This window comes from Equus caballus, chromosome 10 (genome assembly GCF_041296265.1).
Source record: "Equus caballus isolate H_3958 breed thoroughbred chromosome 10, TB-T2T, whole genome shotgun sequence".
Taxonomy (NCBI): Eukaryota; Metazoa; Chordata; class Mammalia; order Perissodactyla; family Equidae; genus Equus; species Equus caballus.
Window position 1 is genome coordinate 11557685 of NC_091693.1, and position 13362 is coordinate 11571046.

General features: G+C 43.3%; 1 pseudogene; it reads right to left on the reverse strand.

Moving 5' to 3' along the window:
- Nucleotides 1–10997: 10997 nt before the first annotated feature.
- Nucleotides 10998–13362, reverse strand: part of LOC100147010 (cytochrome P450 2B11-like) — a 52107-nt pseudogene continuing 49742 nt past the window's right edge.

The window sequence follows — 13362 nt, forward strand, 5'->3', positions numbered from 1 at the left end:
TCTTCTTCCACGCCAGTGCCACCAACATCATCTGCTCCATTGTCTTTGCAAAATGCTTCTCCTACAGAGATCTCCAGTTCCTGTGGCTCCTGGACTCATTCTACCAGTGCTTTGCACTCAGCAGCTCCTTTTCCAGCCAGGTACAGGACAGACTGAGAGACAGTGGGAACATTAAAGGAATCCAGGGCATAGGAAAGGCATGATCTGCTTTCGGGGTCAGAAATGCACCTTAGGGCTGGAAGAAGGGCAGAGAAAACAGGGAGAGACAGGGACACTGAGACCTGGAATGAGGGAGGCACGGTGAGAAGGGGACTGAGAGATAAACAGAAAGAAAGGGGAGTGATAAGGGAGGCAGAAATAGAGAGAAAGACTAAGGAATGAGGCTTGGAGGAGAGAGGAGAGAAAAGGGGAAGAAAAGAAATAAGAAAGAGAGAAAACTAGACAAAGAAGGGCAGAGATAAAGCAATCCTGTGAGAGACAGTTGAAAATTCAATGTGTGTGTGGGGGGGGGCGGGGGGGGGGGATGTATGTGAGAGAGAGAGAGAGTGAGTCAGATTTTCAGAGTCTCTACTCTCTGTCTCTGCTTCCTGTAAATCTTTGGCAAAGCCCCTCACTTAAGGAAATTCAAGAATATGTGAAAACAAGAAACTTCATTTTCCCCATTTCTCCTCACTCTTTCTCTCTTTCAAAAATTTCTCCCACATTATAAAGGAATATGCTCCTCTTTTAAAGCAAGATCATAAAGTTTCACCTTTTCAACTAATCTGGAAATATCCCTATTGTATATTAAGTTAAAAATTTAAATGGCAGAACAGTATGCCTGGCTATCCTTCTTCACCACGTGTATGTCAGATTCATAGGTAAGAGTGTTACAAATCTGGAATGGGGCCCAGAGTGAGTATTTGTGACAAGCCCAAGAGGAGGTTTCAATTTTTTTATCCGATAGAGAACCATGGAGAGAGAAAAGTCCGCAAGGAGGTCCACCAAAAAGTTAACAGTGGTTATCTATAGAGGGAGGGTTAAGAAGGAATTTTACATAATTATGTTCCTTAACTTTTTGCAATAACTTGCAAGAAGTTGAATATTATATTTATCATCAAACAAAACAATACAACTATACTTCCAAATAAATAAATAGACTAAATTTCCAGTAGGCTCATCTTGTGTAAATATCATGTTATCAATGCCTGACACACAAGGGAAATCCAAGAGATAGAAAGAGTCAGAGGTTAGATCAAAACAGATAAACTGCTGAGGTAGGCAAGAGAATCCCAGAGAAATGTCAACAAGATGAGACATGGAAACAGAGATAAGGAGAGGTGGAAAGGAGAGATGGAGAGGTGGGGCAGAGACCAACAAAAAGACATGAGTATGAGAGAGGGAGATGCAGAAAGAGAAAAATGTGACAATATGCATTAAAAGAGACATAGAATTAGTGAGCAAGGGACTCAGATACAGAAAGTGGGAAACAGAATAAGACAGAGACAGAGATACAGAGAAACAGAGGCAGACAGAGATTCCCCCTCTGCAGTATCAGCACAGCTACCCCTCCCTGTGACCTCAGCAACAGGAGGACTGCACAGGCCCTTCTCTCCTGCTTCCTGCAAGTGTTTGAGCTCTTCTCTGACTTCCTGAAGCACTTTCCTGGCATACACAGGCAAGTCTACAAAAACCTGCAGGAAGTCAACACCTTCATAGGCTGCAATGTGGAGAAGCACGATGAAACCCTGGACCCCAGCAACCCCTGACTTCCTAGATACCTACCTGCTCCACATGGACAAAGAGAAGTTTGGGAGAGGGCAGCTGGAGGGGAGGGGGGAAGGAAAAGATTGGATATGAGAAGAAGGGAGGGGAAAGGTGTAGAGAGTGGGGAAGAGGGGGAGAGAAGAACAGAGGATGAGGAAGGGAGATTAGGAAAAAGGAGGGGAGATGCTGGAAGGAATGGAGGGGGAGTTGAAAGGAAGGAGAACGTGGGGAGGAGAGAGAGAGAGAGATACAGGAAATACAGGACAAGGGAAAAAATATATAGCAACAGGTGAAAAGACCCAGAGAGGCAGAAAGAGGCTTGGAGAGGAAGAGAGACAAACACACCAAAGAGATGGAGAAAGAGATTGAAACGAGCCAGATAGAGTGAAGAGAGACTGAGAGAGGCAGAAATAGAGATATATGGCTGGACACGCAGAGGATAGAGAAAAGTAAAATGAGCCAGACAATAAGAGAGACTCAGAAACAGGTGGAGGGTGCCTCAAGAAAAGTGTGTGCTCCTAGGCTCCAGCTTCCCCTGGTGTGAGCCTACCACTCAGGACCCAGGAGAAGTCCAACCAAACAGTGAGTTCCAGAGTTCCACCTGCAGAACCTCATCATCACTGTGGTTTCGCTATTCTTCACTGGCACTGAGACCACCAACACCGCTCTGCGCTATGGATTCCTGCTCATGCTCAAACATCCCTACAAAACAGATGGGTGGGCTGGGGATAACAAATTCGCAGGGGTGTTTTGACTCCTTTGGGGACTGTAGGAGTTGGGCTAAGGGTCTTTCATCAATTAGAGAGGGAGAATTTCCATCTTATAGCTGGATCATTGCAGATTTTGAAGGAACCTCCAACCAGGCCAGTTCTGACGATGGATGAATGAATGAAGAATCTGTCAATCTTTGCTCACACTGTTTTCTCTGACCAATTAAAGATCAACTCATCCATCCATCCATCCATCCATCCATCCATCCATCTACCCACCCATTCATCCATCTGGTTTTTTTTAACTAATTAACCTGAATCTTCAGATTCTTGTATTTATGATTCCTAAAAAAAACCATACAATTCCATTATTTATTTGGATTGATTGATTCATCTGTTTATCCTTTGAATCAATGATTAATTGAATGAACTATTTGCCATAGATTCATTGGCTCATTCATTCTTTAATGCATCCATCTGTCCTTCTATGAGCTAGGTCTCACTCCTTAATCCTTCTGTCAGTCAGTCTTTTACTTCATCCTTAATTCATCTATTCTTTCATTTATCCATTTAATAATTCACTCATTAATTCATCCTTGATTTATTCATCCATCATTTCATATATCCAACCATTTATTCTTTTATTTACTCATTCCCTCAATAATTTATTCATTCACTTACTCCTCTCTAAATCTGGCCATTGGCCCATTCACGTGATTTATTGATCTGTGGGTCATTTATTAATTAATGTTCATTAATTCATCTATTGTTTGATAAATAAATACATACATATATTCATTAATGTTCTTCTGTTCATCAATCTTTTCATTCATGAATTGATCCATTGCTTGTTTGATTGCTGCATCCATTTATTTATCCAGTTCTTCATGGGTTAATCTATTGATCTATTTCACTGTTATATCCCTGAAGACCTAACACAGTGCCACATCTTTAATACATACACAATAAATAGTAGTTTATATTTCTACTCATCTTGGAGAATTTTTATAGATTCATAGCGTACAGTTATTAATATGAAATTCTACACAAATAGAATAGTGGCTCACATAGGTGTGTATGTGTGTGTTTACCTGTGCATGTGGGGAGAGAACCCACAACATTCCTTAGATTTCAATGGGTAAGAATTCTTGTTGCTCCCACCCTGCTCCCTCCACACCAAGTTGGTTGTTCTGAGGGGTGTCATAATCTAAACCTATATTATAGATATTTCCTGGCTTATTGCCTCATAAAGTAGTGACCATACTGAAATGCCTCTTTAATGAGGTTCACTGGTCCTGCTCTTCTGTGCAGAGAGAGTCCACAAGGAGATTGATCAGTGGTTGACTCCCATCACCCTCCAGCCCTCAATGACTGAGCCAAAATGCCATACACTGATGCAGTCATCCATGAGATTCAGAGATTCTCAGAACTTATCCCCCTTAGCGTGCCCCACGTGGTCACCAAAGACACTCACTTCTGAGGGTATGTCATCCCCAAGGTGAGGCCAACCTGTCTCCTGCATCTGTTCTGGGTGGGCATCCTGGGTTCTCTTAATCTACAAACTTGACCTCCTGTTGGTTTTATCACTAGGGCCCTGTTGTTCTGTTTTTAGGGGTGGAGTGGGGAAGGGAATGACAATAACTTTGATCTTGTGACCCTTCCTAAGGACACTCAAGTATATCCCATCCTGAGTTCTGCTCTTCATGACCCATGTTACTTTGAAAAACCAGACACCTTCTACCATGACCACTTTCTGAATGCCAATAGGGAACTGAAGAAGAATGAAGCTTTTATCCCCTTCTCCACAAGTAAGCTGGATGCACACTTCCTTTCCCAGACACCAGAGTGCAGGTACCACCCCCTCCTTGAGACTATCCAGGAGAGGTCATTTTTTATTGAGCAGTGAGTATATACCAGTTGTTTTACCTGCATTAACCCACTCCAGCATAGCTACAACCCTAGATGGGGCTTGAGAAGTGAGATCATGTCCCAAAGGCACATCTTGATAAGCTGGACCCTAGACAAGTATTTAAACATCTCCACATGTTCAGGTATAAAATATCTGTGGAGCATTACTCTGAGTCCAGTGCTCTGTTGAGAGCTGAAGATAATACATTGGACAAGTCACATAGAGACACAGTTCCTGCTCCAGGAAATTTACGGTCCAGCAGGGGAGATGGGCATTCATTGTATGGTCACAAAATAATATCTAATGAAATGAATTTATGCTTGAAATGTGCTTAGAACTACTTGGCACAAGGTAAGTGCTCATATGGGCAATTATTATCTTACAATTAATCATAACTGTTACAAGTGTTCTAAAGGGGACTTTAGGAGCAAAAAATAGGAGGTATTATCAACTCTTGGTTGGTTGGTGAGGAAAAGCTTACCTGGAGCACTGATTTCTAAGCTAAGACCTCATGGGTGAGCATCAACGGGCCACTGGAAAGAGTGTTTCAGGCAGAAGGAACAGCAAGGACAGAGCCTGAAGGAGGATACAGCATGGTGCATTGAGAAAGCGGAAGAACCCAGGCAGCTGGGGTGTGGATTCCAGAAGGGGATAAGGGTGAAGAGCTCAGCTGAGTGTTGAAGGGAGTTTGGATTTATCCTGCTGGCACTGGGCAGCCAGCCAGGATCTTGTGCTCTGAAGTGTCTCTATCCCCGTTCTCCACATTTTGGCCCCATCTAGAGAAAACTTCTAGACCCAGAGTCCTCTTCACTTAGTAGAAAAGACAACCCGAGACACCAGTCTCGAGTCTTGAGCTCCATCAGTGACTTCAGTGACCCAGGGCTGAGGCTCTTCCCAGTGCAATGGCCTCCTCCCTCATTTCATCTTTTTTGTTTTTTAGTGCTTTTGTAAAATCTCATTTTTTAAAGATTGACCCTAAGCTAATATCTGTTGCCCATCTTTATTTTTTTCTTCTACTTCTCATCAAAGCTTCCAGTTAATAGTTATATATTCTAGTTGCAGCTCCTTCTAGTTCTGCTATGTGGGACACTGCACGGCTTGCTGAGTGGTGCTGCATCTGTGCCCGGGATCTGAATCAGTGAAACCCTGGGCCTCTGAAGCGGAGGGTGTGAACTCAACCACTCGGGCATAGGACCAGGCCCTCTCAATTCATCTTAAGTGAGAATTGGGGGTTCTCTGGGGGGGGGGTGAGGGTCAGCTACTCCATTCAATAGTCCTCACCTACATTTAGAGAGAGGTGGAGAAATAAGAACAGAGACAAGGAGATAAGGATAGAGTAAGTGAGAAACAGAGAGAAGAACAGAGAGATACATAGAGGGAGATGGAGACAGGATCTGCAGTGGTGAAAAGAGACAGAGAATGAACATGAGACAATAGAGGGAGGAGGGGAGAGAAGGAGAAGAAGGAAGGAGGAGGAGAGAGAAAGGAAAGGCAGAAGAAAAAGGAGAGAGAAGAGAGAAAGAGGGGAAAAAGAGAGTGACATAAGCAGAGAAGAAGAAATAGTAAAGGAGAAAAAAGGGATCTGTAGAAGGAGATGCAAAGTGAGACAGAGAGGGTTGCATACAGAATCAGATCCAAACAGACAGAGGCAGGGAGTTAAACAAGATGGAAGAAAGCAGGAACAAGGAGAGTTAAAGAGAAGTGAGACAGAGAAACAGTACCTGACAGGAGTTATAGACAGAGAAAAGACTAATTTTAACTGCCATGGACCGAAGTAAGACAAGCTGAGCCAAAAATGTGTTAGAGCTAAAGGGAACCAAAGTGTGTCCAAATGGACAGCCCCAGGGATGGGGAGGATGGAAGGAAAGGAGATAACAGGCGTCAGGCTGTTCTGGAAAGAGCAGGGTCACAGAACCACTTACAAGAAAAGAATCAGCCCTGAGCTCTGCCCTGAGTATCTCTAAGCTCATGTCTCCTGACTTCTGGATGTGCCAGAAACATGTGGACCCTTCCCCAGACGACTCCACACAGGCACAACATTTATCAACTTGAAAGGTCTAGCCAATTCATGGAGACTCGTCCTTGACATGACCTTCCAAGGTTGTCAGCTTGCAGATGAAGAACCATGGAGGTAAAGGAGGAGCCTCTCAGTGTCTCTGCCTTAGTTTTCAGCTTCGATTGTCCAAATTTCTCTCCAAGCTCTTGGTTTATAACCTAATGGGTGAGGTGTGTTACACCTCTGAGAATCTGATGGAAGCCGCAGACCCCCCACTCAAGTGCCTCAGTCTCATTCACAATTTTATGTACAGTCTGGGGATTTTTCACAACTCTTGAAGTGCATGGCTCTCAGTCTGAGATAAGACATCCCAGAGATAAACACATGCAGTGCCAGAGAGACACCAACACACACTCCTAACCAAACACATCGAGAAACAAACAGAAAGAACTAAGTACATCTATAGGATCCTTAGTAAAGGCCAGAAGAAAATTCTATTCTAAGAATTTTTCAAATATTATTTCTTTAAACTCAAAATAGCCCATGAGATAGGTACCATTATCCTCATATTAGAAATGAAGTGTATTAAAAATGTTATGTCAGAAACATGCACACATCTACATGTGGAGGCAGACACAAACACACACACACACACAGCTGACCAGAAGCGGGTCCTTAGGATCTCTGGGGCCACTGGACCCTTGGAAATGGATCAGAAGCTACAAACTTCTGGAAAAATGTGCAAAGTACATCCACCCAAAGATTTGTACCTGGATTCACAGGGTTTGTGAGCTACCTAAAGGCCCACCCTGAATGGCAGGTTAAAAGCCAACCTCATGCACATCTGTTGGAATGGATGCAGGTGTCTTGGCTTTGGGATATGATGGGGCAAAAAATGTGCATCCGCCCCATGCCCACATTGGTGATCCTCTGTGCCCACAGGGAAGCACATTTGTCCTGGCAAAGGCATCACTCACACCGAATTATTCCTCTTCTTCACCACCTTCCTCCAGAACTTCTCTGTGGCCAGCCCCATGGCCCCTGAGGACATTGACCTCACACCCAGGAGAGTGGTGTGGGCAAATATCCCCTGCATACAAGATCAGCTTCCTGCCCCCCCAAGGAGGCTGAGGGAAGCGGGTTGAAGGATTCCAGGGTCATGAAGTAGCCCCTCCTCTGTAGAGGATGTCTCCGGACTCTCTCTTTGTCTTCCTGCCTCTGAGAGACCTGCTGCAAGCCTGTATACTTCCCCCTCCTTGGTTGCCACCTCAGTGGGAAAGTCCTTCCTGCAGTCTCATCTCCTTCCATCTTGCTGAAGCACTTCAAAGACTCAAGATTGTTTTTCTTTCTGCTATTAATAGAATTCCAGAAGTGGTGTATGTATAGAAATGGGGGGCCAAAGGGCAAAACTTTGCTCACGATCTCTGCAATTCTGCCTCCCAGGTCAAGGCCCACCCTGAGTGACTTCTCTCCTCCTCAGAAGAGCCACAGCCTCCATTTATCAACTCCTTATGCTCCACAGTCTGTGGATACATGACCATGCTTGAATCCTTCTCCCATTTGCCCCTATGGTGAGTACAACAATCATGCCCATTTTACAGTTGAGTAAACAGAGGCTGGGCAGTGGCATCAGTTGTCCAAGGTCGCATGGTTAGTGAGTGGAGGAACATAATTCACACTGTCTGCCTGGCTCCAAAACTCAAATTCTTCACCATAGCTCCTTCTCCCCACACATATATTTTCAAATTAAGATGAAACCCACATAACACAAAATTAACCATTTTAAACTGTAATGGCATTTAGTTCATTCACTACCACTATCTAGTTCCAAATATTTCCATCACCCCAGGAGAAAACCCCACACAAATTAGCAGTCACTCCCCATTCCCTCTTCTGCTGAGTCCCCGGCAAGCACCAGTCTGCTTTCTGTCCTGTGGAATGTGCTATAATGCAAACTGAATGTTGCGTTCTTACACCTGATGAATCTTCCAATGTATCATCTCTATTAAAATACATGAAAAAACAGGTGAATCCTCTAAGCAACCGCTCATGAAGTCTCCACTTATTTAGTTCACTCCCTGCAGGTATTGGTTCCCTCCTGCAATTCGGATTACAATTTTTAGTTTTGTTACTTTCGGGAATTCTTGTATTAATCATAATATTCAAGGTAATTAGTTTTTTTACTCAATGTTGAATGACTTATATGCAAGCTAGAGTAACAATCACTTGAAAACTTGAGTTGGTTGATCATTCTTAAAATTGTGAATGAGCCTCTTTCTCTGATAAGGATTACACTTGACTTATTATTTTAATAATAAACTAAACATTTTATTATCATTACTATTATGTCTGCTCCAGAGTTGTTAACTGTTACAAGTGAATGATTACAAAATCTTGTTCAAGTTCATGCACAATGGTTGTGTGACAATCCAAAATTATTGACCTATGGAATGTTTCCCCTGCCAGCATATACCACTCTGTCTGCTCACTAAGCTTAGCTCTTTTCCTTCCAACATGGATAACTGGGTAAAATAAAATGAAAGCCAAGTTCCAAGGGACACGATGGACCCAGGGCAGGCAGCAACCACCCTGGCACCAAGGGACAATAAATTGATCATCAATTCTTTCTATTGAAGGGTTATCGATCACAAGGGGAAAATGATGGAAATAATAAAAATAAAATGAAATTTTCATATACTGGGGTATATGGGGAAGCTATTCTGGTTGAAATTTGATTTGACCTAAAACATGTTTATGTCAGAGCAGTCTGACTTATGGTCCAACAACATGCATCCACTCTACATCTCCTTCAAACATCTCCCAAAGAAAAGACTGAAGTCTTTAAAGATAGGGGTGAGTGTCTCCCTTTCTCTGATGCTGATACCAGTAGTTCTTTGAAGATAAGCCTTCTTCCCAGGGAACCAAGGTAAAGTTGACCTGATAAACTGAGGCAAAATATCTCCTTGTGTCTTTGGGGGAAAAAATGTATATATTTCTCTCATACTTTGTTCCAAAATGGTATATAGCCAGGCTGTAAAACACACTTCCCCAGAGTGCTTTCTTCCCTGGGAAAGACAGTGCTTCCAGACTAGTCCTCACATTAGCTCTTTAAATATCTCTCTTACCTACAGATTGGTTATTGATTATTTATATCAACAGTGCATATCCAGAAGCCTCCAGGTACCAAGGAAAATAGAAATAACATTTGTTTTGCTTAATTTTAGAGCTACAGTCTTCCAATTCTGCTTTAAGAAAAGCTAGTTTGGGGAAATCAAAAGTCCCCATAATGGCCATTGCAATTCTGAACTACTTTTGGTCTGTTGAGCCCACTTAGTTAAAAATGTGCACGTAGGGGAACCAAAGTTCTTAAACATAAATCAGGCCAGGCCCCCTGAAGGAGGGTTTTCTTCAGAATGTTTAGATGACTGGGATCCTATTTCTGAAATTCCTTCTGAAAACCCAAGAAAGTTCTAAAGTCCTAGAGCTAACCCTGAGGAATCTATAAACAAAAGAAAAGTTGCTAGATTCCTAGCCCTGATTCCAAAAGTAATCTGAAAACCAAAGAAAGACTCCTGGATTATCAGAAAACCTGAGCCCAAAAAGGAGCTGTGCTACCTTCAGAAAAAAACTGGGTACTCACCAAAGATGACCCCTTGAACCCAAAGACAGAGAATGGAACCAGGAGGACAAAGACTCTCCCATTTCGAAATAAAATCTACCAGCTCATAACACAAGGAGAGCAGACCTCAGTATCTGAGAAGAGACTCACCGAACCAAAAGTAGGTGGCAGCACTTGTAAGCAATGAGCACAAGTGCTCCGTGTGGGTGCCTCACTCGATTCTGGGGGTCACTGTTTCTAGGAGATTTCCTCCCTTGGATCCACTTTTCTGACACCATATATGTCAACTAAAAAGGCAAATTCACCTGTTATTTTATCTCAAAATGAGTTTATTTGGAAATAGCCAAAAGAATTGCAATTTGGTATGAGCATACTATGGCAAACAAAGGCAAATCCAGAAAACCAAGGAAGGAAGCATGCTTTTTTAGCGAAAAAGGGGGAGTAGGCAGGGGCTGTTCTAAACTAAAAGTCCATTGGAGGAAAGTATCAGTTCAGAAGGGCAACGACTCCTAATTGGCTGAGCTGCAGCATATCTCATTGGCTGATTTGTTGCTGCGTGGGGAGAGAAATCCCCTTTTCATAGTAAAGTAGTCTTACTTCCAGTCAGATGCAAGCATCTATCTGTCTCTTCCTGTTTGGTGTAACTGACAATATGTGATAAGGTGTGAGAGCTCCCCCTACAGATCTTCCTGACTCTAATTTAGTTTAGATATCTTTTATTAATTTTCACTATATGTGTCTATATAGATATATATCTCCTGTCCTATGCATTCCTCTTTCAATGTGACACTGACAAGCTACCACTGAGATGTCCTCTTTTCCCGTCCACTTGAATATGGGTAGATTTGTAACTGCTTTGACTAATAGAATGCAGTAGAAGTGCTGCTGCATGACTTCCATGGCAAGGTCATAAACGGCAGTAGAGTTTCCACCTGGCTGTCTCTTGGGACACTTTGCTCTGCCCTCCAATCGTTGAATCCGCATGAGTCTGGATCGAGCAACACAATCTCACTCCCATTAGAGAATCCCTTGATGTTCCATCACCATCTTCTCAACAATCTGAATTCCATGCAGCACAACCACCAGCAGGAACCCTTGGCAGGAGAATCAGTGCCAAGCTTTCCTGCTGAAGTTATAGTGTAGCTTTCACAGCTCAACTCTCTTTCTGGCTGCTTCTTCCAGTTGAGCCTGGAACCTACTGTTTGTGGCCATAACAGGGAAGAGAGGAACATTCTTTAGCTCCATGTGTGACCTCAAGCACTGCCCTTTCCTTCAGCAGTAAAGGTGTAGCTCAGGTTGTCTAAGGATCTGTAATCTGAGATGCAGTAAGCCCCTCACCCCACTGCAGCCCCCAGCCTCCCTTCTCCTGCGCACCAGGCCTTAGCACACACTGCGCCTGCCTGGGGTTGAGGCAGAGAAAGATGGAACAGGGGAGGGGAGGCAGTTACATTGGCTGTTTGTGATCCCCATCCTCACATCCATTCTCCCTGATATAGGAACCAGCTTTCCCTCCCACCCTTCTTCATGAAACAGCCTCACTCCAGAAATGCCTTGACTAGGCTTCTCAGCATGAGACAGGAGGCAAACCTAGGCAGAGAGCTGATGGGAAAGGCCATCCCTCTCCACGGTATCCAAGCTTCCCTCCTGATCTACCAAAGTCATCCACATCTAAGAGCTCAGCCTTGGCAGTCATCAAGTTGGGGTGTGAATCAGGCTATGACCTCAGGCCAGTCACTTCACCTCTCTCAACCTCAACTCAAAGATGAGGATTCGTTTAATTATCAAACACTTAAATAATGCTTACTTGGTGCCAAGCACTGTTCTAGACACTTTATCAGTACTGTCTCATTTAATCTTCAAAACCACCTGTGAACGGCATCTTATAGGGGAGATATGGCCCCATCCTTCCAGAACCTCAGGTCTGAAGGTGGAGACTGAAGATCATCTTCCTTCCATTGGCCCAATGAAGAGTAAAACAAAAGCAAGGCCATCCTGTGCAAATGTTCACGGCAGCTGTATTCACAGTAGACAAAGTTGGAAAGAACCCACATGCCAATTAACTCATGCAGGGATAAACATATGTGGTATTTCCAAACAATGGAATATTATTCCACCCATGAAATGAATGAGGTACTGATACATGCTAGAATGTGGATGAACCTTGAAAACATGCTAAATTAAAGAAGCCAGCCACAGGTCACTTACTGTATGATTCCCTTCATCTGAAACTTCCAGAAAACGTAAGTTCACAGAGACAGAATCATACTAGTTGTTGCCAGGGCCTAGAGGAAGGGACGAATGGGAACTGACTTCTTAATGGGTACAGAGTTTCCTTTTGGGGTGATGACAACGTTTTGTAATAGATAGAGATGATGGTTGCACAAATTTGTGATTGTACTAAATGCCATTGAATTGTACACTTTAAAATGGCTAAAGTTTAATTTTATTTTCTGTGAATTTTCCTTCAAAAATATATGTAATAATAGCAAGGCAGTACAGATAGCCATTTTGCCTAGAAATAGTAGAACTTTGTTTTGATCTCACTAATTTTAGAGGATAAGAACAGAGAGATAAAGGAGATATTTTTGAGTCACTCAGCACAGAAGTTGAGACTGAACTGGCCCTTTCACTCAAGGAGGGAACAGGAGGGTACGGCTGGGGCACATAGATGGGGACAAAGGGTAAAGAAAGGCACCTGTTGCTGCTGTCCTGGGTAACCTAGGATCTAAATCTTTCCCTTGTTTGGGCCTCAGTTTCCCTAACTGTTCTAGGAGTAGTGGTAACACTAAGTTACTGAGTATTTCTTGGGCCTGAAACCCTGAGATTTTACTCTTGGTCAACAGCTCAGGCCACCTGGAACAAATGGTGAATCCAGTCGTCTGGATGAAAGAGAAACAACAAAAAGTACTTACCACAGGGTAGAATGAACAGGGAGGAGTCAGGAGACCTCCACAGATTCATTGTGGGCAGAGACGAGGCTGGATGCAAGGACTCTGAGGGGATCTTCATCCCTTCTCCCCCTCCCCAGTGGGGCAGGAAGCAGAGCTGGAACACAGGGGTCAGTTTCACCAACCTGTTCTTCTTTGATGTTAGGTTGATGTCTTCCGGGGTCTTAGGAGAGACCAAAGGGATGTTCTGCAGCATCAAGGTCAAGAAGAGGAAGAACTCTAAGTGAGCCAACCTCTTCTCCAGACAGATGTTTTCCTGAAGGCACAATAAGTGGATGTGTCTATCCATCTATCCATGCCTTATCTACCTTGGTGTGAGTGCACATAATTAATAAAATTTTTGGAAGGACATCTCCTATGATATTAACAGATATGGTTTCGGTGGTGAAATGAAGGTGATTTTTCACCTTCAACTTATTTATTTCCTTTTTTGT